The sequence below is a fragment of the Ambystoma mexicanum genome, chromosome 1p, assembly GCF_040938575.1.
Source record: "Ambystoma mexicanum isolate Mex_15411 chromosome 1p, UKY_AmexF1_1, whole genome shotgun sequence".
Lineage (NCBI taxonomy): Eukaryota > Metazoa > Chordata > Amphibia > Caudata > Ambystomatidae > Ambystoma > Ambystoma mexicanum.
Genome location: NC_090921.1, coordinates 1038110808 through 1038138701, shown reverse-complemented (window position 1 = coordinate 1038138701; position 27894 = coordinate 1038110808). Strand labels below are relative to the sequence as shown.

Sequence of the window (27894 nt, the reverse complement as noted above, 5' to 3'; positions counted from 1 at the left end):
ATGGAGAGACTGGGCCTTATTCCAAGTCTGGTGATCTGGAAATAAGGGTGCTGGCAGCAACGTACCGGCACCCTTTCCGAACCACCAGACTATGAGACTGTCTGCAGGGGGCGGATCTCCTGGCAGGTCTGACCTGCCGGGAGTACCGGCCCCTGGAGGCATGGTTTTCACGGAAGCAACGGTGCCGGTGCTTCCGTGTCCCCATTCCGGTGGAATACCGACTTATAGTTTCAGCCTACTTAAAATTCGGCCCGTCGCCACCTGTAATATCCCAGTGGTATCATGATAGCAGGCGGCAGACCGGTGTTAAAAGTTCGGCATAATTTCACCCCATTCCGTTTATTTCACTAATGTCTGCATGCGGCTAGGATTTCATCTACTTTTGACTTGCAGTGTGCAACTTGGGGACCAAACTGTGGAGCCCGTACTGACAATGAAATGAATGGAGAAACTCCATCCCATTATAGAAAAAGCTGTAGATTTAACCTTGACAGCCCAGAGCAGCCTTGGTCACCCAGCAACAGGGAACTTATACTGAGACACCATAAATCAACTGCAGAAGAGAATACAGAGGAGGTTATTTTTCTTCAGAGAGTAGTTTGGTGGTGGGGAGCGGTTATGTGTAGACATACAAGTAGGTGGCTCCCGGTCACCAAATATTTGCCATTTGCACAGCGGAGTGCAAATGTGCATGGAAAAAGTCGGTGTACGCCACCTTTTGCCCTGCACATTTGAACTTCGCCACTCAAATGAGTAAACAATGCCTGCCATGCTCGCATGAGAGGCAGCGTTTACAATGGATCCCTATGGAGTCTCCCTGCTTTATGCTGGTGCATAAAGCCGTGGGCTCCTTAGGGATCCCTAGCATTTGCGCCGGCATGAAAATGCATGCCGGTGCAATTGCTGGGGCATTAGTATGGCGGAGTGGAAGGGAGGCGGCGGAAACGCAAGTTGCGTTCCGCCCCTCCTCTCCACCATACAAATGAATGAAAATGAGGTGTGACATTAATGGAAGGCGTAAAAGCCTCACGCAAGGCTATAACGCCTTCCACCAACATTACGGCCCAATGGAACATGAGATCCACGGAAGGAAGAGAGACTATCTAAAAGAGGCAACGGACTAGGCAGCTATACACACTTTGGTTGCTTAGTAACATTACTGAATAATAGGATTCTGTTGCAGCCCATCATTTACATGGAGACACAATCATGTAGAGTGCAGTAGTGACCACTTGAAGAAATCAGTTGGCAAATTATAAAAGGAGCAAAGTCGCTTATCATTTAGGGCTTAAGACCGAAACGAGCTTTATAGTTGTAGATGATAGTGTATAACGCGTTGAAAGGGTGGCATTATTACATTGGAGACAGTCCCCCCCCCCGTGTATGTGCATATGCCCTTTTATTTATGTACTTTGACCTTGGGCGAAAGCTAACCATGACAAGATATGGAAGCGCCTTCTGCAGACTATTGGTGTAGACTGGGGAAACTCTTGGACTTTGCTTTTGGACAGGCGCTGCACGCAGCGGATCCAGGGACATGCGACCTCTCAACTAGGGACAGTTTAGCACTTCCTGTAGTTTAGTGAGATTATAAAGATCGCCTTCGCCCCCATCGTGTTACAAAATTGATACCCAGGCGAGGAGGCAGAGTAGCCTTGACTCGGCTTAATGAGAACCATATGTATGTTATAGCTATGTTTATAACATGTTTACTGTGAGGAAGCAGTTTAGCCTTGGCTTGACCCCACAGAGGGTGGAGGGGGTACGACTTAAGAGTTGCAAACAAATTATTGATGGGTGCAAAGGCGATCGATCGATCGATCGTACATGCAAAAGGAATCACAAAGGCCAGGTACATTCAACCGGCAGAAGTCATTCAATGTTTTAAACCAGGAAAGAAGTAGAGTCAAAAAGGGAAAAGAAAGCCATGCTTCCGGGAAATCCTCAGTGTTCTTTGATGTTGGTAACTCTTCAATATCTCCCCCCACTGGCAACTCTGCAACCACAGTGAAAAGAAAGGTTCCCAGCAGCGATTCCTGCTCCTCTCCCTCTGATGGGCAAGGATTCCGGTGTGTTCTATCTAGGTCATAGAAGCCTGCCTGAGAATGCTGTTTTATCTGTTCATTTCACAGCTGCCTGAGAATTCTGGGTCCTGCGTTCAGTTTGGTCCTCCTGGGTACGGTATTTCCTTTCTTCTGTTCAAGGCCATAGCCCCTATACTTTGCAACGGGACGTTGAGTCTTTTGTTTGGTCCACTTTCCCCTACACGTCTCCCCGCTGACATTAGTTACTTTATTTAGTCAATGGCACCTATGCTTTTTCCTAGTTTGGTTAGCTCATGCCTTCAATTTAGAGAGCCTATACTTCCCGCTGTGCGCGTCAGTTCCCCTGTACATCTCAGGGCCTCATATATTTGTCCCCAGATATTTTACTTAATTTCTTGGGTCATAGTCCATATACTTCTCCATAGGTATAGTACATTAATTCCTTCATTCAGTCAATTACCCCTATAGGTTCCCCTAGCTGCATTAGTATATGCCTTTAGTTTAGGGAGCCATCCTAGCCACACACAACATCCACATCCACCAATACACCAATAGCACACAGCTATACCTCAATATCGACTCCATCAAGGACATCCACAGGCTCAAAACCTGCCTCTCGCTGATCCAGTCTTGGATGTTTAGTGCATACCTGAAGCTCAACCCCTCCAAGACCGTAAGATTTCTACCCTCCACCAAAAACACTGAACACCCAGATATACAGACCTGACCATCGACCATGAACCCTGAGGGCTTCACACACAAGCTCACCTCCTGCACCAAGCCACTTGGGTTCCACAACGGCAAACACCTCTCCTTCAAGCCACACATAGCTAAGAAAACTCAGACAGCTTGGTATCAGCTCTCCCTTCTGCGGAAAGTCAAGCCCTTCCTCGCTCCAGAGAGCTTTAGAACCACTGTTCAAGCACTGATCCTATCCCAGCTGGATGGGGGCAATGCACAGCTCGAAGGCCTCCCATTATCCTCCCTTGTGCCCCTGAGAAGTGTCCTACACGCGGCTGCACATCTCATCAAGGGTCTACGCAAATACGACCACCTCACCCCAGCCCTCAACGACCTTCACTGGTTCCCACTGCATGCACAAATCACTTTCAAGTTTTGCTGCATCATCGATAAGGCAGTCACCCTCAAGTCACCCAGCTACCTCGCAGAGAAACTCAGCATCTCTGGCGGACATCGCACCACCAGAAGCCAAGGCACGCGCAGACTTGAAATCTGCTGCTGCAAAAAGGATAAAACCAGGAAACAAGCCTTATCTGCCTACGGCCCAAGACTATGCACCCTCCTCCCCGTCAGCATCAGACTCGCCCCCACGCTCCTACAATTCATAAAAGAACTCAAGACCCACCTCTTCAAGGAGTCTCTCCTCCTCAAAACCTAGGCACCACGTCGCCCCCTGCCGCACCTGACTCGCTAGACGCATCCGCCCCTCTGCTCCCGGCCACCCTGTACAGCTGTAACCCTCTTCTGTGCCCTAGCCCCCCACTAAAATATTTCTTCTGTTGTTACCTCAGATAAGCGCTCTGTTATGCATCTGTACTGTTGTATACTTCTGTAACGCTCTCTGATGCTTCGCGAAGCTAGGTCCGCGCTCAATAAATACCAACAAATAATAATAACTTCTTTCCGGGTGTGTCATTTCCACTGTCAGCTCAGGGCCCCATAGAGTTGTCACTGGTTGTGCTTGATCATGCCTTTGGTTCAGCAACACTAGACCTCTCCCTTTCTACAGAACGTTATCGCCTTTGCTCAGTCAATGGGCTCTAGGTGTCACCCTAGTTATGTTCGCTCATGCCTTCCGTTTAGGGAGCCTATACTCCTCCTTGGGTGCGTTGGTTGCTTTGTCCAGCCAAGAGCCCCTTATGCATGTCCCTGGTTATGTTAATTCTTTCTTTGGTTTACAGACTCTCCTTTGTTTGGTACGTGGTCCACTATTCCTCTTTTTGGATACATCCGTCCATTAGATCACGCCAAAACCCCTCTCCTTTCCTGTGCGTATTTCACCCATGCTCAGTGCCAGGACTGCGAGCTGCTCACGTCAGGGAATCCCATAGTCTCGAGCATTAACAGGATTCTGATGGAAACACCTGCCAGGCTGGGGCTCTTCTTGCGTTGCAATCTTCTGTGCTCGAGCCCTTGGTGCCTGGAAAGCTCGTGATTGCTGTAAAGCAGGACAGACGGGCTTTCTTCCCTGTATGCTCTTTCAGGACAGCGGTCCAGAGAGATGTTTGCCACTGTCTCTTGTCCCCGTCGCTTTGCCTTTCTTCCCCCTCACCGCAGAAGCACCTTCACTTCATCGCCTTCAGTTCGGGCTTGGACCCCGCCATTTCTGAAGGCAGGGCAAGCAATGAACATTGGAACCTTTCAGCCGGTGGTGTGCTTCCGGGTCATCTGGGTCATCCGTGCCTGGAGTAGTCCTGCAGGAGGGACAGAGCAGCAAAGAGATCAGTTAGATAGGGCATAGTACCACCAACGACGCTTTCGGACATTTCAAAAATACCCGGACTAAGGGAAACATTGTAATTATGTACTATTTCTTCATTTAATTTCTCTGGTACTGTAAAGAGTCGTGTTGTAGCAGTGAAGTAATTAGCAGTCTATTTGTGACTTCACGCCTCACTCCTAAAAGAAAATGAGACCCTCACTCGACTCTAATAACTTATGCTAGAGTTGCCAGAACCTGTCACCCGCCTCTACTTGTGAGGGGCGATCCTGGCGGCCAGGCGCTCTTCAATTACTTACACAAGAGAGACTTTGCTCAGGGAAGGGCAAGGAGCTCGGTGAAAAAGAAGGCTGAAAGGAAAGACGAGGAAGAAAGGGGGAAGAAAGGGGTATGAACAGAGATAGGAGCAGGGGACAAAAAAACACAAGATATTTACAGTACAAGACAAAGAGAAGGCAAACGAGGTAAAAAGAGACACAAAATGCTAAGGAAAGTAGAAAGAACAAGTTCAGAGGAACAGCAAGGAAGAAAAGTGGAGCGAAAAGTGAACAATTAAAATGGAGGCAAAGCACTGCAAATGTAGAAAGAACAGGGGTAAGACAAATGTAGAGACAATAGATGAAAGAGAAACTGGAAAAAAGAGAAATAAGAAAACTGAATAACAAGAAAAATGCAGAAAATAAAAAAGCAGGCAAAAGTAAATGAAAGCAGATGTTTGGGAGCATTCATGTATTGTTGATGTGTGAGGTGCCAGCAGCAGTCCGCAGAATGCTTTGTGGTGCCCATAGGCAATGGTGGAGGCACAAGGCAGAGGATCAGCCACAGGTCGAGGGACAATCAGACCATCGAGGAGCAGCAACAAAGGTGAGGGGAGTCATAAGGCAAGTGCAAGACGTCATGGAAAGGGTAGGCAGCCACGACATCCGGGGTAAGTGCAGCCACATGCCTGTAACAGAGGTGACTGGGGTAAGAGAGCTGTGCAGGGGGCAGCTCAGTTCAAACCATAAGGCGTGGCCCACAGTCTCATGTCGAGCAGGCACTCTCCTTTACACTGGTAGGCAGGGCTGCTTGAAATGGGGGGAGTTTTAAGCATTCTTCTGAACTTCAAGTGGCTTGTTTCAGACTTTATGCCCAAAGATAAGTGGTCCCAGTTAGTGTCAAGGGTGATTGATCATAATGCAAGTTACTCTTTTCCTGAAGGCAGGAGAGGATAGCCTCCTAGCCGGGATGCATCTCAGTTAACAGACACAATGGGCAACATTATGAGGCTGCTGGTAGGCCGCTGGTAGTTCCGGTAGCCTACCAGCAACCTCGGTTTACCGGCCAGGCCTGTCGGTAGTTGACACCCCTACTGGCAGACTCAGAGTGACCTGGTCCGGAAAAGGTGCCGGTAACCGTTGTTAACGGCACTTTTTTCCAGACCGGGTCACTCGTAATAAGGCCAATGTGTATTCTAACCTGACTTAAGAGGCACCACAAAAGTGAATGGTTTATGAATGAGGCACAACACTCTGAAACCAAGCCTTTCATTCAAAGGGAACCCTTGCAGGGCCTGGGGGCTGGGGAGATCAGACATCTGGCCTTTAACCCTAGAAGGAGCCATGATGCCTTTTTCTGGATAAGTTTCTAGGTGTGAAGAATTTAGGAGGGTCACGTACACAGTGAGGCAGAAATCCAGTCTTCCTAATACCAACGCTCTGCTGACTTCCGCCTAATGCTGCATATTGAGGTGGGGCAGGATGCGTTTCAGCATCTGAAGGTGGAAGTGGCAAGATGTTGATATCTCCCTGATCTGTCTCTTGAAGGAGATCTCATCAGCAAAGACAAAACCCCGGTTCTTGCCTGTAGTCCTGCAAGCAGGTGGAAGGGATGTGATGGTAGGACAGATGAAGGGTACAAAGGTTTCACTATTAGTTCTGATGAAAATGACTTCAGTTGTAGAGGCATTCCTGCACAGGTGGTTATCAATCATCCAATCGTAGAAAGTCTCTTGACACAATGAGGCATTCTTGGCATTTTCAGAAGGGTGGGGCATTGTCTATCGTCAGTGTAGACGTGGAAGGGAGGCGAGAAGTATGCTAGCATCTCCCCAACAGTTTCACATAACAGTTGGACAGCTGTGGGGATGAGACTGAGCCTTGAGGGACATCACATCTGGAACTGAAGGGTTGAGAGTGGCAAAAGCCAGATCAGGCGTTAGCACTTCGATCCTGAAGAAATGATGTGGTCCATTTCAGATCTATGATTTTGATGCCAAATAAGCGCTGTAGTCTCTGGAATAGGATTGGCTGGTGGTCAGTCTCTAATGCCGCCGAGAGGTCAATGAGAACTAGAGCTGCTGGCAAATGTGTATCCCTAGTTGACAAACTATCTCTTTCATATAAAACAGGATAGATTTTGTACTGTGCGATGGTTGAAAAACAGATTGGTTTTGATGTAAATGGTGATTAGATTCCATGTATCCAAGAATTGTTTTACTTCTGTCTCTGGCCAATGAATTAATTGATGGCAATGGGGTGAATGTTTGCCAGCACATTTAGATCAGCAGAAGATCTATTTAGCAGCAGGACGATTGTGTAAGTGTTCAGGCAAGTAGGCATTTCCCCATAAGCAAAGGAGATATTGGGCTTCATTACGAGTTTGGCGGTGTGGTAAAAAAAACAGTGGTAATGCTGGAGGTAATTCCTATGCCTAACAGCCCACAAATGGCCAAAGCGGCGGTATTACCACCAGTGGTAATACCATTGAAATCCCCATGGAGTCCTATGGAATCCAATTAATGGGTGTAGCACCACCTACAACCACTTGTAATCTGGTGGTAATACTGTCGGTGGTAATACCGCCAGATCAGGTGGTGGTAACAGTAATACCATTTGGTGGTATCTCAGTGGTATTATCGCAGAGATACCACCAAACTAGTAATGAGGTTGACTGACCAGAGCAGTTAGAGGAAGACAAAGCGTGGATATGTTTTCCTTGACTGTTGAGGCAGGACATGGGTACCTCTTTTCTGAGGAGGCATGGATTTTATCCACTGCCGTGATGAGATATTTTGAAGACATTGGTCTGAATGTGATGAAAGTGCAATTGCAGGCCCTCGTAATACGAGTGTGTTGGTTGGATTTAGACTTGGAAGCAATGAGATTGGCAACTCCTTCAACTTTATCTTGAAAGAAAGCAGATACTTCGTCAATGAGTGTTGTTCAGTAGGGGTGGTCCGTTGGTGTTTGAAGCTATTTTGTGATCTTGACTATATGACAGGATTTGTTGCTGGCCTTCGCATCGCAATTCTGGAGGAAGGCTGCTTTTTTCTTCCTAATGACGGCATAGTGGTATCCTATGGTGTCACATTCAAGCAATTTGATGCTTAAAGGAATAGTGCGCTAAAAAATGTTATGTTCTTAAAAGATGGGCAATAATAAAAAAAAAGTATAATAAGCATCTGTTTAATGAAAGTTCTTATGTAAAATGTCAAAGTGAAAGCCACTGCAATTAAAAATACAACATTGTATTTATGATTGCAGTGGTTTTCTTTCTAAGTTTCCCAGGCTCCCCCAGCTCGGGGGAACTCAGGAAACTAAAAAGAAAACCACAGCATTTTTTAAAAAACCTTTATTTATTCAGCTTGACAACACAGAAGAGTACTGGCGGAAGCCCAACTGGGGCAAGCATTGACAATTGCAGTACATACATGTAGGTCACAACATTGTGCTTAGCTTTACAGTTATAAGCGTGAGGGGTACAGCAAGATAGGAGAGAGCTGGGTAATCAAGAGTGGAAGTCGAAGTGGGAGAAGAGGAAGCAAGGGATGCAACGTCAGAGTCTGTATCTGTGGAGGCCATATAAGAGCAAAACTTCAGCCAGATGTTCCTGGGCCTAGAATGCATCGGTTGTTGATTAGACCAGGTCTCTGTCAGGTTCTGCCGTGATAGGTTGTGTATCAGCACTATTAATGTCCACCTCCTCCCCTTCCTCCTCACCTGTTTCTTCCGATGAAATCTCACGCCGGAGGAGCTTCTTTTTAGAATTCTTCTTTTTTGAGAAGAGGAATAGTCTTCCGCGGTAAGAAGCCACCGGATTCCCGGCTAAACAGGGAAGCAGTGGGCCCCTCTCCCGCAGAGACCAATTGGAGAGGAAAAAAAGCAGCCGCTTAAAAAAAACCTCTCTGTGTACGTTGTTGCAGCGGATTGCTGATTGGTCTTGAGTAGTCCAGGACTTGATGGAAGGTGGTCCAGAGCAATTTTGGAGCAGACTTCCTGAATGGTAAGCATAAAATGGTGTTGTAGCAGAGAGCAGTGCTCAGGTGAGGTGTACGTCGTAGACGTAGCGTGGCAGGAGACCGGATACAGGTAAGTGGAAGCAGCTGGCGTACTGAAGCGAAGGAGGTACTCTGGTAGTATGGAAACAGCAGTCCGAAGAAAGGGGTAAGCGGAAGGAAAAGAAATGAAACGAACACAGAAAGAGGGAGGGCGATAGCACAGGGCAGCGGGGCTGCGGAAGAAAACAAGTGAAGGGAAAGAGAAAGAAAAGAGCGAAGGGGAAGGCAGGACGAGAAAGGATGAGTAGCGAGATACTCAAAATCCACCGGAAGGCAGACAGAGGGAACCAGAGGCAGACTAAGTAGAAAGCGAAGTATAGAGCACAGCAACCGAGCGGAAAACAAAGTTGCAACGTGCTAAACCGGGAGAAAGGCCAGAGCTAAATACAGAAACGAAGAAACAGAACCAAAAGACTAGACCACAAACTCAGGAAGTGAAAAACCAAAATGGAACAACCTAATGGCACCACCATCGCCAAGCGTTCCAAAGCCGCCAGCGGCATCTATGAGTCGGCGGCATGACAGTATGCCCCCTCCCAAGGGACACCCTCCCTGGCTTGCCAGGAAATAAGTGGTGGAACCGCTGAACCAATGCTGGAGCATGCACATGAGAAACCGGCTCACAGCAATCTTCAGAATGGGGATAGCCTTTCCAATGGATCAGATACTCCAACCTGCCCCGTCGATAATGGGAGTCATGGACTAAGGCCACCACATCCTCCTCAGGAAGAATATCAGTTGGCATGGGATCACGGGGTAAAGGGCAATGATACAGATCCACCTTGAATTCCTTCAAAAGAGATGAATGAAACACAGGGTGAAGGCAGTGCATGTACTTAGGTAGCAGAAGCCGGAACGCCACAGGGTTAATCCTGCGAAGGATGGGAAAGGGGCCCCGGTATCGGGTGATAGCTTAGAAGGATGAAGCCAGCGAGGTAGGTACTTGGTTGACAACCATACCTTGGTACCTCTCTGCCAATTAGGAGAGGGTAGGCGCTTGAGATTGCTCTGGGAGCGGTAGCGAAGACTACTAGCCTCTAGTCTCTCAACAGCAATCTTATGAGCTTCCGAAATGCTGGTTAACAAATGATCCACAGAAGGAGTAACAGACGGGGGAAAGGACAGAGAAGGAATAAAGCTGGGATGAAAACCATAGGAACAAAAGAAAGGACTGAGGCCAGTAGCGCTATGAATGGAGTTGTTGTAGGTGAATTCTGCGGTATGAAGCAGACTAACCCAATTGTCCTGTTGACTATTAATGAAGCACCGGAGGTATTGTTCCAGGGTGGCGTTGGTCCTTTCTGTCTGCTTGTTGGTCTGCGGATGGAAACTTGACGACAAGGCACGTTCTATGCCCAACCTATCGCACAGTTCCTTCCAAAATCTGGAAGTATAATGAGGGCCTCTGTCAGAGATTATCTTATCCGGAGTGCCATGTAAGTGAAAGATCTCTCTAGCAAACACCGTCGCCATCTCTGCTGCGGTAGGTAAACCAGCTAGAGGTGAGAAGTGAGCCATTTTAGTGAAACAGTCGACAGTAACCATGATACAAGAACATCCTTCTGATGGCGGCAGATCCACAATGAAATCGGATGAAATTATGCTCCAAGGTCTCTTGGGCACTTCTTCCTGCTGTCGAAATCTGATATATTTCTGAGTGTTGTACTTCGACCGACAGCAAACTGGACAGGAATGCACATACGTAGTAACGTCCTTGGTCATACTGGGCCACCAGAATCTACGTCGTAGCAGATCCAGAGTGTTCTTTACCCCTCTGTGTCCTGCCACTGGATCATCATGGCACCATCTCAACGCCGTCTGGCGGGTCTGGACGTTGGGCAAAAACAGGTGTTGTTTAGTGAAGCAAAGTCCATCCTGAATAAGAATTTCCTCAGCGCGAGGAGTTGAAGGTGGGATCCCAGAAGACGGTGTGGCTTTGCGGACATCTTCCAAAAAAAAGAGTCTACGGAACAGATGACCTTTACATCTGGAAGCATGAGACTGAGGTGTTCCCTCTGGATAACCCCTGGGTAAGGTCTTCTTGAGAGGGCATCCGCCAGAATGTTCTTAGAACCTGGTAAGTAGGTCAAAAAGAAATCAAATTGAGCAAAGAAGTGGGCCCACCGAACCTGGCGTGAATTAACACATTCCATGTTCTGGATGATCTTGAGATGTTTATGATCAGTTCTTAATTCAAAAGGAAGGTTTGCACCTTGCAGAAGGTGACGCCATTCCTCGCAGGTGGATTTCATGGCCAAAAGTTCTTTTTCTATGTCAGAATAGTGTGTCTGACTGTCATTCAAGGTTTTTGACATGTATGCCACGGAGTATTCCAAACCTTCATGTTCCTGAAGGAGAGCGGCACCTATGGCTGCTGTGGAGGCATCTGCCTCTACGATAAACCTTAGACTTTGGTCAGGTTGGTGAAGGACAGGAGCAGAACAGAAATCCTCTTTTAATTGCTGAAAGGCCTGGTTAGCCTCAGGAGTCCACACAAAAGGCATAGGAGACTTCTTAAGCAGCCTTGTGATGGGTAGTACTCTGCTGGGAAAGCCTAGAATGAATTTGCGATAAAAATTTGCAAGTCCTGGAAACCTTTGAACCTCCTTGATGGAATCGGGCATGGGCCAATGCAGTATGGCTTCTATCTTTACGGGATCCATCCGAATGCCCTCGGAAGAAAGTATGAATCCAATGTAAGGAACTTCAGAAGCCTGGAAGACACACTTTTCTGAATTAGCCTTTAGGTGGTTTTCTTGTAATCTCTGCAGAACCTGGTGGAGATGAGTGGTGTGGAGCTGGGTGACCTTGGAAAAACCCAGAATGTCATCAAGGTAGACAATGGTGCAGTGGAACAGGAGGTCAGAGAAGGTGCGGTCCATGAAACGCTAGAACACCGATGGCGCGTTGACCAGGCCAAAAGGCATAACGCGATACTCATAGTTCCCAAATGGTGTTCGGAAAGCGGTTTTCCACTCATCTCCGGAGCATATCCGTAGAAGGTGGTAGGTTCTTCTGAGATCGATCTTAGAAAACACCTTCGCTCCTTGAACCGCCTCCTGTATATCCTTGATAAGCGGCATGGGATAACGATCCCTTATGGTTACTTGGTTAAGGCCCCTATAGTCTATGCATGGCCGTAGTTCACATGATCCCTTCTTTGGGACGAAGAACAGCGAGGCTCCAGCTGGGGAGTGAGAGTGTTGAATAAGACCGTGGTGCAAGTTCGAGTCGAGATAGACCTTTAGCGCCTCCTTCTCCTTAAGGGATAAAGAAAACATGAGCCCAAAAGGAACTACGGCATTGGGCAGTAGATTGATGGCGCAGTCCTCTGGCCGGTGGGGAGGTAGCTCCTGAGGTTCATTGTTCTGAAATACCTCCTGATACTGAATGAACTCCTTGGGAATACTGTTAACCTTCAAGACATCTGTTCGTAAAGATGGTTCGGGAAGAGTGTGGACTGTGGCATGCTGGGTTTGTGAAGAACAGGACTGCCGACAGTACTCAGAAGTGAAGGATAGTTGATTCTTCTCCCAATCGATGGTAGGGTTGTGCTTCCACAGCCAAGAAACCCCCAGGATCACCGGAAAGTGTGCCGCTCTGATCAGAGCGAATTGAATAGTTTTGGTGTGATGGAGTACCTTCATCACCATGGAGGAAGTGGTGTGAGTGATGAGGCCAGAACTTAGGGGTTTGCCGTCGACACCTTCCACCTTTTGGTCTTTCTCTTTCTCCAAACAGCCAATGCCGGTCTTGTCGGCCCCGACGACGTCCATGAAGCATCCTGTGGCCCGCAATCTAGCAAAGCTAGAACTTCAAAGGTCTGTTGGGAAAGACACAATTGGACTCCTATCACCATGAGCCGGTTGTCTTCGGTAGAGTTAGAGGGAGTAACAGATAATGACACAAAGGGACCAGGACATCCCCCTCGGTAACTTGTCCCTACTAGTTCCGAGATATGGCATTTCCCGATCGTCGTGGTGGCACATCAGGACAATCCCTCAATATGTGTTGGTTTGATCCAAAGTACATGCACAGGTTGTTGTCCCTGCGTTCTTCAGACGTAAGTGGTCCTCGAGTAGTCCCAATCTGCATGGGTTCTTCCTTACTCAAACAGGTGGGAGTGGAGGTGGGCGGGCTAGGTTCAGCCAGGACAGGAAAACCACGATGCTTCCGACGCTCTGAACGCCTTTCTGTTAGACGGAAATTCATCTGAAGAACAGTAGACCAAAGCTCGGAAAGTGTGGCGGGCCTAGGAACCCTTGCTAACTTGTCCTTCAGGTCTTCTCTCAGGCCCCGACGAAAAATGGCATATTGGGCATTTTCCTGCCAGCCTGCATCTACTGCCAGCCGGTTAATTAGTCTTGCAGTAAAGGACTGGCACGTCACCAGTGGTGTAGCCCAAGGTAAGGCGTTCCCTGTTAAGTTGGACACCAGAAAAACCTACGTGGGCTTGATCTGATGCATAGGTCTGGGGTCTGAACGTATAGTGAATGATACATGCCTCCATGAACTCCTTGAATTTGTGTGGAGAACCATCATATTTGTCACAGGATAATGACATAGGAGGAAGGTCACTTCGGGACTGGTCAAAGCTGTCGACTCTCTGCCTAAGAGTCGTATTTTCAGCTTTGACAGCCTGTAGTTCCTGGGTCAAATTATGCACAGCGGAAAGAAGCTCCTGCACCTGTTCAGGGGTAGCCATTGATCTATCTTCTTGGCATTGCAAACTGTCAAGTTCTGCCGTGATAGGTTGTGTATCAGCAATATCAATGTCCACCTCCCCTTCCTCCTCACCTGTTTCTTCCGATGAAATCTCACGCCGGAGGAGCTTCTTTTTAGACTTCTTCTTTTTTGAGAAGAGGAATGGTCTTCCGCAGTAAGAAGCCACCCTGATTCTCTGCTAAACAGGGAAGCAGTGGACCCCTCTCCTGCAGAGACGAATTGGAGAGGAAAAAAAGCAGCCGCTTAAAAAAAACCTCTCCGTGTACGTTGTTGCAGCGGATTGCTGATTGGTCTTGAGTAGTCCAGGACTTGATGGAAGGTGGTCCAGAGCAATATTGGAGCAGACTTCCTGAATGGTAAGCATACAATGGTGTTATAATGGAGAGCAGTACTCAGGTGAGGTGTACGAAGTAGACGTAGCGTGGCAGGAGACCGTATACAGGTAAGTGGAAGTAGCTGGAGTACTGAGGCAAAGGAGGTATTCCGGAGGTATGGAAACAGCAGTCCGAAGAAAGGGGTAAGCGGAAGAAAAAGAAATGAAACAAACACAGAAAGAGGGAGGGCGATAGCACAGGGCAGCGGGGCTGCAGAAGAAAACAAGCGAAGGGAAAGAGAAAGAAAAGAGCGAAGGGGAAGGCAGGACGAGAAAGGATGGGTAGCGAGATACTCGAAATCCACCGGAAGGCAGACAGAGGGAACCAGAGGCAGACTAAGTAGAAAGTGAAGTATACGAGCAAGAGAGCACAGCAATAGAGCGGAAAACAAAGTTGCAACGCGCTGAACCGGGAGAAAGGGCAGAGCTAAATACGAAACGAAGAGACAGAACCAAAAGACTAGACCGCAAACCCAGGAAGTGAAAAACCAAAATGGAACAACCTAATGGCACCGCCAGCGGCAAGCGTTCCAAAGCTGCCAGCGGCATCTACGACTCAGCGGCATGACAGCCTCTTACGTGTCCGATTCCCAGGTTACCGCCCTAAGCCATTGCGTATGTGAGGGCAGACCAGGGCGGAGCCAGCATTGTAATATGCAGCGGACAGCAAGTAACATACAAAGGCCAGCCAGTTTTTTGGAGTCGCGACCTAAATCAGGAAGGTCATGAAAGAGACACAATAATGGGGATGGGGCGATTGTACAGTCCAGAATAGCAGCCATGGTAGCACATACCTCCTCCCAGAACTGCGCCAGTTTAGGACAGGACCAGATAATGTGTATTTATGTGGCGTTGTCTGTTCCGCACCTGGGGCATCTGGGGGAGTGGTCCTTTGACATGTGGTGCAACCGAGTTGGAGTGAGATGGTACCTGTGCAGGGCTTTGAACTGGATCAATTTGAATCGGAAGTTAAAGGACACATTATGGGTGCATGCACACATGAGTTTCCATCATTGGTCAGACATTTCCACCCCCAAGTCTGCTGCCCATTTGTGTTTCAGTTTATCGAAGCGGGGGGATGTTCTGGTGTGCAACAGGGCGTATAGTCTGGATACCTTTCCCCTAAAGGAATTGAAGCTGCATAACTCTGCAACAACTGGGTCATCAGGAAGTATCGTGGGGAAGTCAGGGTACCTGATTTTAAGAACTTTTTGGAGGGACGAGTATTGGAGCCACGCGGGTGGTTTTTGTCTGAGGGTGGGTGGAAGATCTGGCCACTCAATGAAATTACCATTCTCTAAGATGTCTCGAATTGTTTCGTAGCCTGTTTCGGCCCAACAGTGTTTGATGGATGGTGGCAAGTATGGGACCCCAGGGAGAAAGATCCATAGTGGTAAATTGCTGTGGAATGGATGGGGCATGTCTGATAATTTCCAGATTTTAGAGAGGGCAAGAGATGTGCTAATAACAGGGTCCAGCGACTCTAATATGATCGGCAAAGGAGAGAGACATCAAGGATCAAGGAGCGGACATCTCGATCACTGACTGCCATTCTCTCAAGTCTAACATGTGGGGGCGGGAGGTCCTGTGTGTTAAACCAGCACGAGGCAAACTGAGTCTGCGCTACCAACGAGTATTTGAGAAAATCCGGGGTGCTGAATCCGCCACCTTCCATGGGGGTGATCAACGTCGCAAGTTTTTGTCACCTGCCCCGAATGCCACAGAAAGGTATTAACAGTACCGGCTAACACTTGAAAGAAGCCATCTCCTGACCATAGGGGTAGGTTGATAAACTTATATAATAGTTGGGGGAGTACGACCATCTTTAGGATCCTAATCCGGCCAGCCAAGGAAATTGGAAGTCTCGCCCAGCTGAGGCCTTTTCAGTGAGTTTCACGAGGTACTTCCGATAGTTCTCCTCAAGCAATGTCTCGGGACGGCGAGCCACTTCTATATCGAGGTAAGTAAAATTCGACTGGGACCAAGTGAACCCCATAAGATCAGGAGGGTGATGCGTGCATTCAGTAAGTGGGAACAGGGTAGATTTGCAACAGTTTACCTTGAGCCCAGAGATACGTCCAAAGTGAACAACATCTTGCATTATCGGAGCAAGGTTGATAGCGGGGGACCGGATATAAAGCAGGGCATCATCGGCATATAAACAGATGATATCCGCTTGGCCTGCCGTTCGTAACCCTCCACGTGTGTGGCACTGGCGCATCCTATCAGCAAACGGTTCCATGGCTATAGCAAAGATTAAGGGGGAGAAGGGGCAGCCCTGCCTCGTGCTTCTGGCAACTCGAAATAGGGATGAGCATCTGTCCTCTGTGCAGATTCTGGCCACCGGATTGGAGTAGAGTAGCCGAACCCAAGAACGGAACCTGGATCCAAATTGACATTTTTTTGAGAACCCGCCAAAGGTACTTCCATGACGCAGAGTTGAAAGCTTTTTGCATGTCCAGTGTAGCAGCCACCGCTTGCACGTTCGGGTTAATTCTACTGATAATATTAAATAGCGCCTCAAGTTCAGGGAGGTGGAACGTCCTGGAATAAATCCTGCTTGATCGGGATGAATGATATGTGGCATGAAGGGGCTAAGCGTGAAGCTAGCAATTTGGCAAAAATGTTTACATCCCAATTGATTAGTGAAAGGGGACGTATGAGCTGCATTGGTCAGGGGATTTGCCAGGTTTAAGAAGGACCGTTATTATAGCTTCCCAATGAGAAGGAGGGAGCCTGCCCACTTGGCAGGCTTCGTCCCACAGGGCCATCAAGTGAGGAATTAGGAGCGGTTTAAAGCGTTTGTAGAATCCTACTGGGAGGCCGTCCGAGCCTGGGGACTTCAAAGATGACAGCGAGTCGATAGCCTCTGAGAGTTCGTCAGTAGTGAGCGACCTTTCGAGAGGGATATTAGTTTCATAAGAGAGGACCGAAAGGGGAATGCTGTCTAGGTAGGCATCGATCTCGGCTGTAGAGATACTCTCATCTTCTGAATAAAGGGCTTCATAGAAAGCCAGGAACTCTGTGTTAATATCCTGAGGGAGTGTGGCTAGAGTGCCGTCGGCTCTCTCAATAGCAGGGATGTTGGGGGATCCAAACTCTCGGTGGATAAGTCTGGCTAAGATTCGGCCTGGCTGCTCGCCCTCCCCGTATTTTCTCGCGAGCTGAGGGTTGTCCAGAAATGTCACCTCACGTTCCGCATGAGCTTGAAACGTATCTAGTTCCGCACCCAAGAAGGCTAGGATCTCGGGAGATTGAAGGAGAGTGTATTGGGATTCTATGGAAGCAAGAGCAGACTTGCTTTTCCAGATGTCTCCTTGGATCACTCTCAGAATACCGCTTTTCTTAGAGATGGCGATACCCCTGATATAGGCTTTAAACGTCTCCCAAAGGGTGGATTGTTTAGAGACCGAATTAGTGTCGAGCTCAAAAAAGTCTTCAATGGCAGTCTCTAGTTCTGAGGCAAAGGCTGTGTCGAACAAGGAGTGTGGTTTCATTTTCCACCCCGAGTTCTTTCGTAATCTGGGCCCCAGCAAAGGGAGATAGTTACAGGGGAGGGTTCGTAAAGGGTTCTAGGTAGGATTGACTGCTTTGAGACGTTTCTTATCAGTATGTCTGATATCAGCCATCTGTCAATTCTAGAATGTGAGTCGTATATATTAATAACCAAATCCAAACCAATAGCATCAACGCCTGGGGGCCTGTGTGCTGGTATGGCGGTGATGCTCCGGGCTGGGGGCACATTAAGGATAGACAAGATGCATTGGGACCATTAACATGTAGAATACATAGGACCTTATGACGGGGAGATCAAAACGTCATATGGCCAGAGTGAGCTGTAAGTGCATAACTGAAGGATGGATCTCCTATGCCCATGGGTCGGGGTACGCCCCTCCCGATAGGTGCCCAAACATATAACAAATGACAACAGAATGATGTGGCCATGAAAAGTCAACCAGGGAAGTGCTTGTCTATGAATTTGGAGGCTTCTGGTGAGAGTGTTCAATTCGCAGCTTGGCAGGATTCAGCATGGAGTATTTGACCTGCAGGTCGCGCAACCTTTTCTTGACTGCCAGGAAGGTTTCGCATTCCTGTTGAACAGTGACTGAAAAATCATGGTATAAGTGGATCCTAGAGGACCCCAGTAAAAGTTCCCCTTTGGCTCTTGCAGCCCTGAGAAGGGCATCTTGATCACGAAAGTTCAGAACCCTGGCTATGATGGGGCACGGAGGCGCGCCTGGTCTGGGTTTTGCTGATAAAGCTCGATGGGCTCTTTCTATTGCGAACTGTGGCGAGAGCCTAGGTGAGCCACGAAGTGTAAGTAGAGTGCGCTCTAAATAGTCTTCCATGGATTCCATGATCCTGTCCTCAGGGACCCATACTATGCAGAGGTTATTGCGTCTGAAGCGCGATTCGAGGTCCTCTTTTTTTCTTTTTTGGCTACCTCCAGCACTCGTCTAGATAATGAGTAGACTCCTGCTCTGAGAGTGCCCAAGTCGTCCTCCGTGACGCCAACCCTCATCTCAATTTCAGCTACTCGGCTGTCGGTTTTCTCAATGTGTGCTTTGATCGAGGATATGGAGCCATTCGTGTCATCCAGCTTGGAATGCAGAGTGGTGAACCCTTTGCGAATTACTCCATCATTTTCTGTGAGTCTATAGAGTCCGGGGGAGTCAAGGTGGCGGGTTCAGGTTCCAGCGCCCCCTCTGCATGTTTAGACGGTGTCTTAGCAAACATGTTGATGGAGCTCTGGTTTTTCCTCTGCGTGCCTTTGGTCATGGTGGGAATTGGGGGCAAGCCTGCAGACCCAGGAAACCAGGATATGAGGAGAGCGTGCGAAAGAAAGGAAGGACCGCAGGTAATGGGCGTGAGGGTGAGTGAGGGTGACAGTATGGGGCCAAACTGGTTCCGATTGGCGTGTAGGATCTTGGCTCTTTAGTAGTGTGTGGGGGCCCAGAATATGCAGCGACGGGCCCGGTCGACAGCTCGAGTCACCAAATCATGTGGTAAGTATGCAGGTGCCCAGGAGGCCCAGAGACGGGAATGTCCAGGAGGAACCAGCCCAGTATTGTTCCAAATTAGAGCGCGGGACTAAGAGAGCCGCAGTGAGTCAGGGGAACACTGTGGTCCAAAGGCTTTGTGGACTCAGACGTACCAGAGAAGGCGCCCCCCCCCGAGCAGCTGTGGGGTGTCAGGTAGTGAAGGTGGGAAGGGGTCACTGGATGGTTAAGGTGACACAAGCTGGCTAAAGTTCAGTTAGAGTATCCCGGGTTGCTGGTCAGCGAGTGTTCACAGTGTGCGCAGAGAGATCGCACCAGCGAGTGTCTCCTGGGATGCAAGGCGAGTGGATAATGTAGATAATTTAAGTTTAAAGCATCTTGTCCAGTCCACCACACACACTGCACCCAGGTGGCCACTCTGTTGAGGTCTGCAAGGCAGGAGTACTGCAGTTGAGCGAGGGCGGAAGAGGCCCCAGGCGTCCAGAGCTCTCTGTCGCAGTCCCTATCAGAGCCACCTATGTCTGGGTCAATGCTGAGGGATAGGCTCCTTCACTGATGCAGCAATTCAAGTTGGGATGGAGTTTGTAAAGACTCCGTTGGCACTCTAATGGGTTGTGCTCCCCCACGTAGCATAGGTGTAGGGATGCCCACCATTAGTTGTAGCAAGTTATTGATGGCCGTGTTGTTGTGCCCCCTATGGTTCGAGTCAATGGTTCGCACAGCTCATGAAGCCCGAGCCCCCGCACAGCCACAACAGATATGCTGGCTGCGGGGGGGGGCAGGAGAGGCTACAGCCCCCGCTGCCCAATGGGTCCCCCAGCAAGGCAGGAAAGGCTGCCGCGAAATTTGCAGCATCCCCGGTGGTTGGGGGGGGGCAACCTAGGATAGGTGGAACGTCGGACTTGGTGGCTAGGTCAAGGCCCCGCCGGCCCCAGGGACTCACCGTTGGTTTTGGATTCCTCTCGTTCGGTCTGTAGAAGAGGCACCCCACCGGGTGTGTAGATGTTAGGAGAGCCACAGCTGGCACCCCACGCCAGCACCACTCGGTCCAGCGATTCGGCAGAGCAGACTCGCTCAATGCTGGAGGGTCAAGCGCTTTAGCAGTCCACGCCTTGCTCCAAGTAGCCGCAAGATCCAGAGGTCAGGATTCATTGACACTGCAACCGCAGCGACCTGCCAGGGAGGTGCTCCTCTCCCCTCACCACGGAGGCTCAGGCGCGACCAGCGCCAGGGAATGTGAACCGAGTGGGAAGAGGGCCCCTCCCCACCACAGGCCGCGGATCCCTGGCCTCAGCAGCTGCTCCTCTGGAAGTGACGGTCGGATCAGGCTGCTGCAGACCCTCGGTCCACCAGTAGTCATCCAAAGCTCCAGAACGGAGCAGGCTCACACCTCCAATTTCAGGTGATGGCCGGACTGGGTACTAGGAAGCACATTGTTGATGTCCTCTCGATGGTTTAACACGGACCAACACAGATTTCCACAAGTTTAACGCCTCCCAGCATGGAGCTCTCACCTAGGCGGCCATCTTCTCCGAGCGCAACAGCGCCCCCCCAAACCACATTTATAAGCACAACAACATTGTATTTATGATTGCAGTGGTTTTCTTTCTAAGATTTCCGGGCTCCCCTGGGCTCCCCCGGGCCGGAGGAGCCCGGGAAACTTAGAAAGAAAACCACTGCAATTATAAATACAACCATATTGTATTTATGATTACGCTGGCTTTTGTTTTGAGTCTCCCGAGCTCCTCCGAGCCAGGGGACCCCGGGAGACTCAAAGCGAAAGCCATTGCAATAATAAATAATGCAACGTTGTGTATTTATGATTGTGCTGGCTTTCGCTTTGAGTCTCACAGGCCCCCCCCCCCGGGCCGGGGGAGCCCGAGAGACTCAAAGCGAAAGCCATTGCAATTATAAATCCAACGTTGTGTATTTATGATTGTGCTGGCTTTCGCTTTGAGTCTCACATTTTACATATGAACTTTCATTAAAAAGATGTTTATTGTACATTTTTTATTATTGCCCATCTTTTAAGAACATAACATTTATCTATCATTTGGCACCATTTTCTTTCATGTTTGCTGTTAACCCTTTTGGTGGTATGATATGATAGGTTATTCATAACGCGCTTAATACCCAGAGGTTTCTAAGCGTGGACCTGGGGATCGAACCTGTGGTGCTCCGTGTCGTCTTGCTTCCAAGGCGAGCACGTTGCTGAAGGTTAGATTGCCATCTAGCCACCTGTTTGATTTGATGGCATGTTTAGGAAGTTTTAAGATAGTGGAAGCCAATGTGTTTGGGACTTTGGTGATGTCTTTTTCCAGGCTTTGTAGAATGCCACTAGTGAGCAACTGAGTGCCCAGCAAAGAAGGTACAGGGCCTCATTCCGACTTTGGAGGTAACCACGCCGCTATTTGTGGCATGGCTGCCTCCAAAATCGTTCCGACTCCGGCCTGGTGAATGGAGTAATTGCCGGTCCATTCCGAGGTCGGAGGGACCGGTAATTCCCCATTCACCAGGGCCATTCCCCATTCCCATTTGAGCCCCCATAGGGCTCAAATGGGAAGGGGGAAGGCGGCAATAACGGTACCGTAAATTACGGTACCATTATTGACCCCGTGTCCCTTTGCGGGTCCCGTTCTTAACGCCTGCTAAAAGCATGCGTTAAGGAAGGACCTGCAAAGGGAACTCGTAGTAGGGCGCAAAGGGATTACCGGCACCGGTGTCATTACCAGTGCCCGGTATCCTTTTGCGCCCTACTTATAATGAGGCCCTATGTCTCTTTTAAACTAGTGGAATGACCAGTTTCATAGCCCGGACAAGGATGGAAGTCCTACTATGCGTGGGATGGGAACTTTGATTTTATTTCTTAATCCGAGCATTAGCCTAGATCTGGAAGTCTGACCATGAAAGTAGGGACATGATTTGTAAGGGTGGTGAAGGTTAGAATCGAATATGGCATCAAGAGTAAGCCCGCCAATGTGGGTGGCTGGGGTAAATATGTGAGAGATGTTTTTTAAGTAGTCCACATACTCCAGTAAGGATGCAGTGGTGGTGCTTGAATGTCAATCAAGCCAGAGGTTCTGGTCGGCCATAATAAGGATCTCACTGTTTTTGGAATGTGTGCCGGTAACAAACTGTCAGAACTTGATACCGGCCAACGCTTCTGTGGTCTTTATGGCAGCGGTGGGTCTGGAAGTACGGGCAGAGCCCCTTCCAACATGGCCACTGCTGCAATCAATCATGTTCCTTATGTCGAAGACGTTGAGCCTATGGACGCTGAACCAGCACCTTCCTGTTTATCAAGGAGACACGCAGTCTAGCCTGCATGTCACAACTCTTACCTCCCTGTTACCACAGCATTTCGTTTCTTATGTTTAAGAAATGGAATCATCTGCAAATGTTCCTTTTCCCGTCCTGCAACTATAAAACCCCCTTGTGCTTATGATATTTTAAGAAACCCCTTGTTGCATACCGTGTTAATCTTGGAAATACATTTCTCATCTCCCTAAATCCACTTCCTCCGCCCCACTTATGAGCAGGTCTGAAGGAGAATAAACAACACCTTTAGGTTGCATTTTAAGTGTAATGGATCATATGGGATAAAATATTAATTTGTATCTCAGGTGGAAGTTACCTATGTGACATTGTACCAGCTCCTGCCTATAGGGTGACGCCTGATACCCTGGTCAATTTGAGCTCCTACCCTTTTTCCCTATGAGATGTGATCCCTGCTGCAGCAAATATAAAGTTTAAGGTTCACCGGATGCATCAAACCAATGGTTATTGCATACTGGGCAGTAATATACAGAAATCCAAACACCGTAATTTAGGGTCACTGGGCCCACTCACATTTGGAATGCTGTTGTACAAGTTAGACAACAACGCGCTGCAAGAGATTTGGGTAGGTTTAATAAGGACTAGGTTTAGGTGACTGAAAGTTTCGGGAGCACCAATAAGAAGTGAATTTAAGGAGAGCTTAAGAGGTGAAACCTTGGTAGAAACATTGCTGAGCAAATGGGTAGCACTCTGGGCCTTGTAACAATAAGGAACTTCTCGCCAGTGCCAGCTGTAACAAATGACTTGATTTGTACAAGGGCATAGATAGGTACAACTTGTGTTTGCGTACTCAAAAGACTGCCAGTTGGTTTGATCGCCAATAAAGCCGGGTAAACGGCAGACAAAGGTAGCAAAGTAAGATTAGGGTTAAGCAAGACTACATTGTAGGGCTTTCAATGACATTGCTGCTGCAAAGGTTAAACTATGAGTGTTCTTAGCACAGCACACGTCTCTAAGGGACAGAACAATGACAAGAAACATCAGAGATAATGTTGACTGGGAAAGGTAAAGACGATAAGGGGTTCAGATAAGGTGTGCGGAAGACAGCACATCCCAATTGGTAGCACCAGATCAGGTTATCTCAGGGTCCAGCATTACCAGCAGCTGGCAGCTATTTAGCTTCTTCTAACAGCTACTAGGAGCTACTTGGAACATGCTGAGGCCAATTGGGGCCATACACGGATATCTTCCTGACAATGCCTCAGGGTGTGTACAGGAGCATGGATGAGACAGTTGAGGCTTAATGGGCCAGATATAATGGACACAATCTTATATTGTCTGTCCCATGTGGAGATTAGATTTGCGACTCACCGTGTACTAGCCCCCCTGTTCAGCAAAGAATGCATCTAATTACTGAAAGATACCCGATACTCAAAAGCTGCCTTTAGCTTCTGCTAAATGCCCCATGGCTCCCACCCCCAACCAAACACTATGCCCCATGGCCCCCTCACCCGCAACCAAACACTATGCCCCATGGCCCCCTGACCCCCAACCAAAAACTATGCCCCATGGCTCCCACCCGCAACCAAACACTATGCCCCATGTCCCTCACCCCCCAACCAAACACTATGCCCCATGCCCATGTCCCCCACACCCAACCAAACACTATGCCCCATGGCTGCCACCCCCAACCAAACACTATTCCCCATGGCCCCCTCACCCCCAACCAAACACTATGCCCCATGTCCCTCACCCCCAACCAAACACTATGCCCCATGCCCATGTCCCCCACCCCAACCAAACACTATGCCCCATGGCTCCCACCTCCAACCAAACACTATGCCCCATGGCCCCCTGACCCCCAACCAAACACTATGTCCCATGGCCCCCTCACCCCCAACCAAACACTGTGCCCCATGGCTGCCACCCCCAACCAAACACTATGCCCCATGTCCCTCACCCCCAACCAAACACTATGCCCCATGCCCATGTCCCTCACCCCCAACCAAACACTATGCCCCATGACTCCCACCCCCAACCAAACACTATGCCCCATGGCCCCCTCACCCCCAACCAAACACTATGCCCAATGCCCATGTCCCCCACCCCAACCAAACACTATGCCCCATGGCCCCCTCACCCCCAACCAAACACTATGCCCAATGCCCATGTCCCCCACCCCAACCAAACACTATGCCCCATGGCCCCCTCACCCCCAACCAAACACTATGCCCCATGTCCCTCACCCCCAACCAAACACTATGCCCCATGCCCATGTCCTCCACCCCCAACCAAACACTATGCCCCATGGCTCCCACCCCCAACCAAACACTATGCCCCATGGCCCCCTGATCCCCAACCAAACACTATGCCCCATGGCCCGCTCACCCCGAACCAAACACTATGCCCCAAACACACTCTCAAGCATGCACCCATACAGACCTGAACCTCCCACACCCCCCAACTCAGCACATACACTCTCAAGCATGCACCCATACAGACCCGAACCCCCACCCCCCAACTCAGCACACACACTCTCAAGCATGCACCCATACAGACCCAAACCCCCACCCCCCAACTCAGCGCACACACTCTCAAGCATGCACCCATACAGACCCGAACCCCCAACTCAGCACACACACTCTCAAGCATGCACCCATACAGACCCAAACCCCCACCCCATCTCAACATGCACAACACAAACACTCAAAAACAAACATTCATACACATCCGACACCCCCCACCCCCATCTCAACATACACAACACAAACACTCAAAAACAAACATTCATACACATCCGACACCCCCTCCCCACCCCCATCTCAACATACACAACACAAACACTCAAAAACAAACATTCATACACATCCGAACCCCCCCAGCCCCGCATCTTAACATACACAACACAAACATTCAAAAACAAACATTCATGCACATCCGACACCCCCCACACCCCCATCTAAACATACACAACACACTCAAAAACAAGCATTCATACACATCCAACACCCCCCCGCCCCCCCCCATCTCAACATACACAACACTAACATTCAAAAACAAACATTCATGCACATCCGATGCCCCCCCATCTGAACATGCACAACACAAACACTCAAAAACAAACATTCATACACATCCGACACCCCCCAACCCCCCTATCTCAACATACACAACACAAACATACAGCAGAACAGACCCGACACTCAAACACAAACAGACCACTTACTGGACGTGCTGGAAGGCAGGTAAGCTGGAACGCTGGCAAGGTGAGTGGTACTACGGCTGGCGTGGCCAGCAAGGCTGAAATGCCTTCCGGCATCAAGCCTTACTGGCCATGCCAGCCGTAGTGCTGGCCCTCCATTGGTGCAGCACACACGCACTACGTGGCCCGTAGGAGCGACGTGGTGCGTGTGTGCTGAGCCAATGACGGCCAGTGTTTTGTCCGGCCCGGAAGACAACAAAGACTTTCCTAATGGAGGGTGGCCGATGCTGCTTGCGGGCCGCCCTCCATTAGGAAAGTGTTTGTGCCTCGCGGGCAGGGCAAAACAGCATGGCGGGCGCAACTCGCCCACGGGCCATTTGTTGTGCACCCATGGTCTACACTATAACATCACATTTTGATACAGACATGTGTTTGTTTTTTACTCACTCCCCCCTGACATTGAGCTATTGTATATCACCTTTAGGTACACATCCAGGCTAAGAAGTGGACATATGAGTTTAGGAAATAATAGTCACCCAAGCCCTGAAGACGGATCACAGAATAATCCGAAACGTGTCGGCAATCGTTACATCTTTAAAGGAGCCTATTAGATGTGAATTGAACTAAGCATTTGTTACAGAAATGTTGTTGATACATGTTGGAAATACAGTTGTGTGCAATTTGTTTACACAACTTCTGATCCCATTGTGTCTGATGTATATACATAACTTTTGTACATATATGAATCTCTGCACATGCATATTGATTTGTACATCATTTTGATTATTGAATTTTGATCTTCTTTTATGAATTTAGCTTCCTTAATTACCATTTCACAAAGTAATCTATTGTGGTATTGGTTGTTTTTGGACTTGATAATTTGAAAATTGGAAACTTGTGGACAATAGATACGTCCTAAAAGACATTCAAATGAACAAATGACAAACGAAGTACTGTAGGCGTACACCTGCAAGTGTCCCAGGTCCACCCACATCTTTGTGGCCGGCCCCTGAATACCTGTTGATAATAACCTTGGGATAGCTTGCATCTCTCTAGGAGTGCATCATTGGGCCACCTGTTGACGCACCTCAATGCTGTACACAGGGGCGTACTGTCATATAGGGAACTCTGCAGACTTACCGTTAGGCCTCTGCAGCTTGGTCCTCTTTTGTGCGGTATTTCCAAATGCTTCCATAGATAAAGGTTTGGCCTTTCTGAAAATGTGTAATATGGGGCCACTTTGAACATTACTCCCGGGGCCTCTTTTGGTTCCCAGTCCACCCCTGGCTGTACAGGAGTGCCTTTGACAGCAGTGATAATGCACCTCAGTCCTGAACTACATCACCCTGGACATGTACATCCAAAAGTGACTCTGCCAGTTCACCTCAATCCCGAATAGCAACACCCATTGGACGGACCACACGCTGAAGTACCTCAGCCGTGAATGACAGCATCCCCTCCAGGTTTGTCCACACGCTGCTTTCCTGGGACTATCCAGATGCTGCTTTGCTAATGCACCTCGATACTGGACAACAAGATCTGCTGGAGGAGCATGCTGAATCCTAGTGTCCCCAGGGGGAGTTCATCCAAACGTTGCTCTGCAGAAGCACCTCAACCCCGGCTGGCAACACCTTTAGGGCCTGATTTACACACATGTTTTCAAGGTGTCCGGACATTTCGTCGAAAGACATTTGGTCGAAAGACAAATGGTCGACGGAATTTGGTCGAAAACCAAATGGTCGCATTTTTTTTTAATTTATATATATATTTTGTAGGGTTTCATTTAGGGGAAAAAAGTTTTTTTTAGAAAAAAAGGGGTTGGGGGGACCCCCCCAATTTTTTTTAAAAAAGGTGAAAATTTAAAAAAAAAAAAATTCAACCATTTGTCTTTCCACCAAATGGTTTCGACCAAATGTCCTGTCAACCATTTTTTTTCGACCAAATGTCTGGTAACCGTTTTCAAAGGTACTTTCCCATGTTAAAGCATTTTCTTTTATATCACATTTTTATTATTTTTTGAAACGACAACATATAGCTTACAAACAACATTACCATTCATACATCAATTCAGTTGAGACCAATCTCCATAGATAGTTAAGTTACAACAGCAGTGCAAGGCAGTGTCTGGGATATCTCCACCTTGTATAGGTGTTGCGTGGTTATTGCGTATCTGAGTCATTCTTTTTGCTCTCGGTCATCACATGGTTAGTTCCCATTTTTACCATATTTTACCAGCTTTCCCGGGGCAGCCTCTGGCTGTGTAGACACGTTGTTCCATTGCTATACAAGCGTCCATGTCTGCCACCCACTGGGCGTACTGGGGGGTGGTCTCTGCACCCCATCATTGTGCAATGTTTCTTTTAGCCAGTTCTGTGGTTGTTGAGATCAAGAGTTTTTCAAAGCAGGTCAATTCTCCCTCTTCTTCGATCCCTAACACCAGGAGTTTTGGTTCTTTCGGGATCGTTCGGCCTATTACTTGTGATAACCTGTCACA

The 27894-nt window shown here is 48.7% G+C and overlaps 1 long non-coding RNA gene across 1 annotated transcript in view; it reads right to left on the bottom strand.

The window, feature by feature from the left end:
- Positions 1-3494: 3494 nt before the first annotated feature.
- LOC138447800 (uncharacterized) overlaps positions 3495-27894 on the bottom strand; it is a 66360-nt gene continuing 41960 nt past the window's right edge. Inside the window, exon 3 of the long non-coding RNA XR_011259954.1 lies at positions 3495-4480. This is a non-coding gene — a long non-coding RNA (uncharacterized lncRNA). The remainder of the gene's footprint in view (positions 4481-27894) is intronic.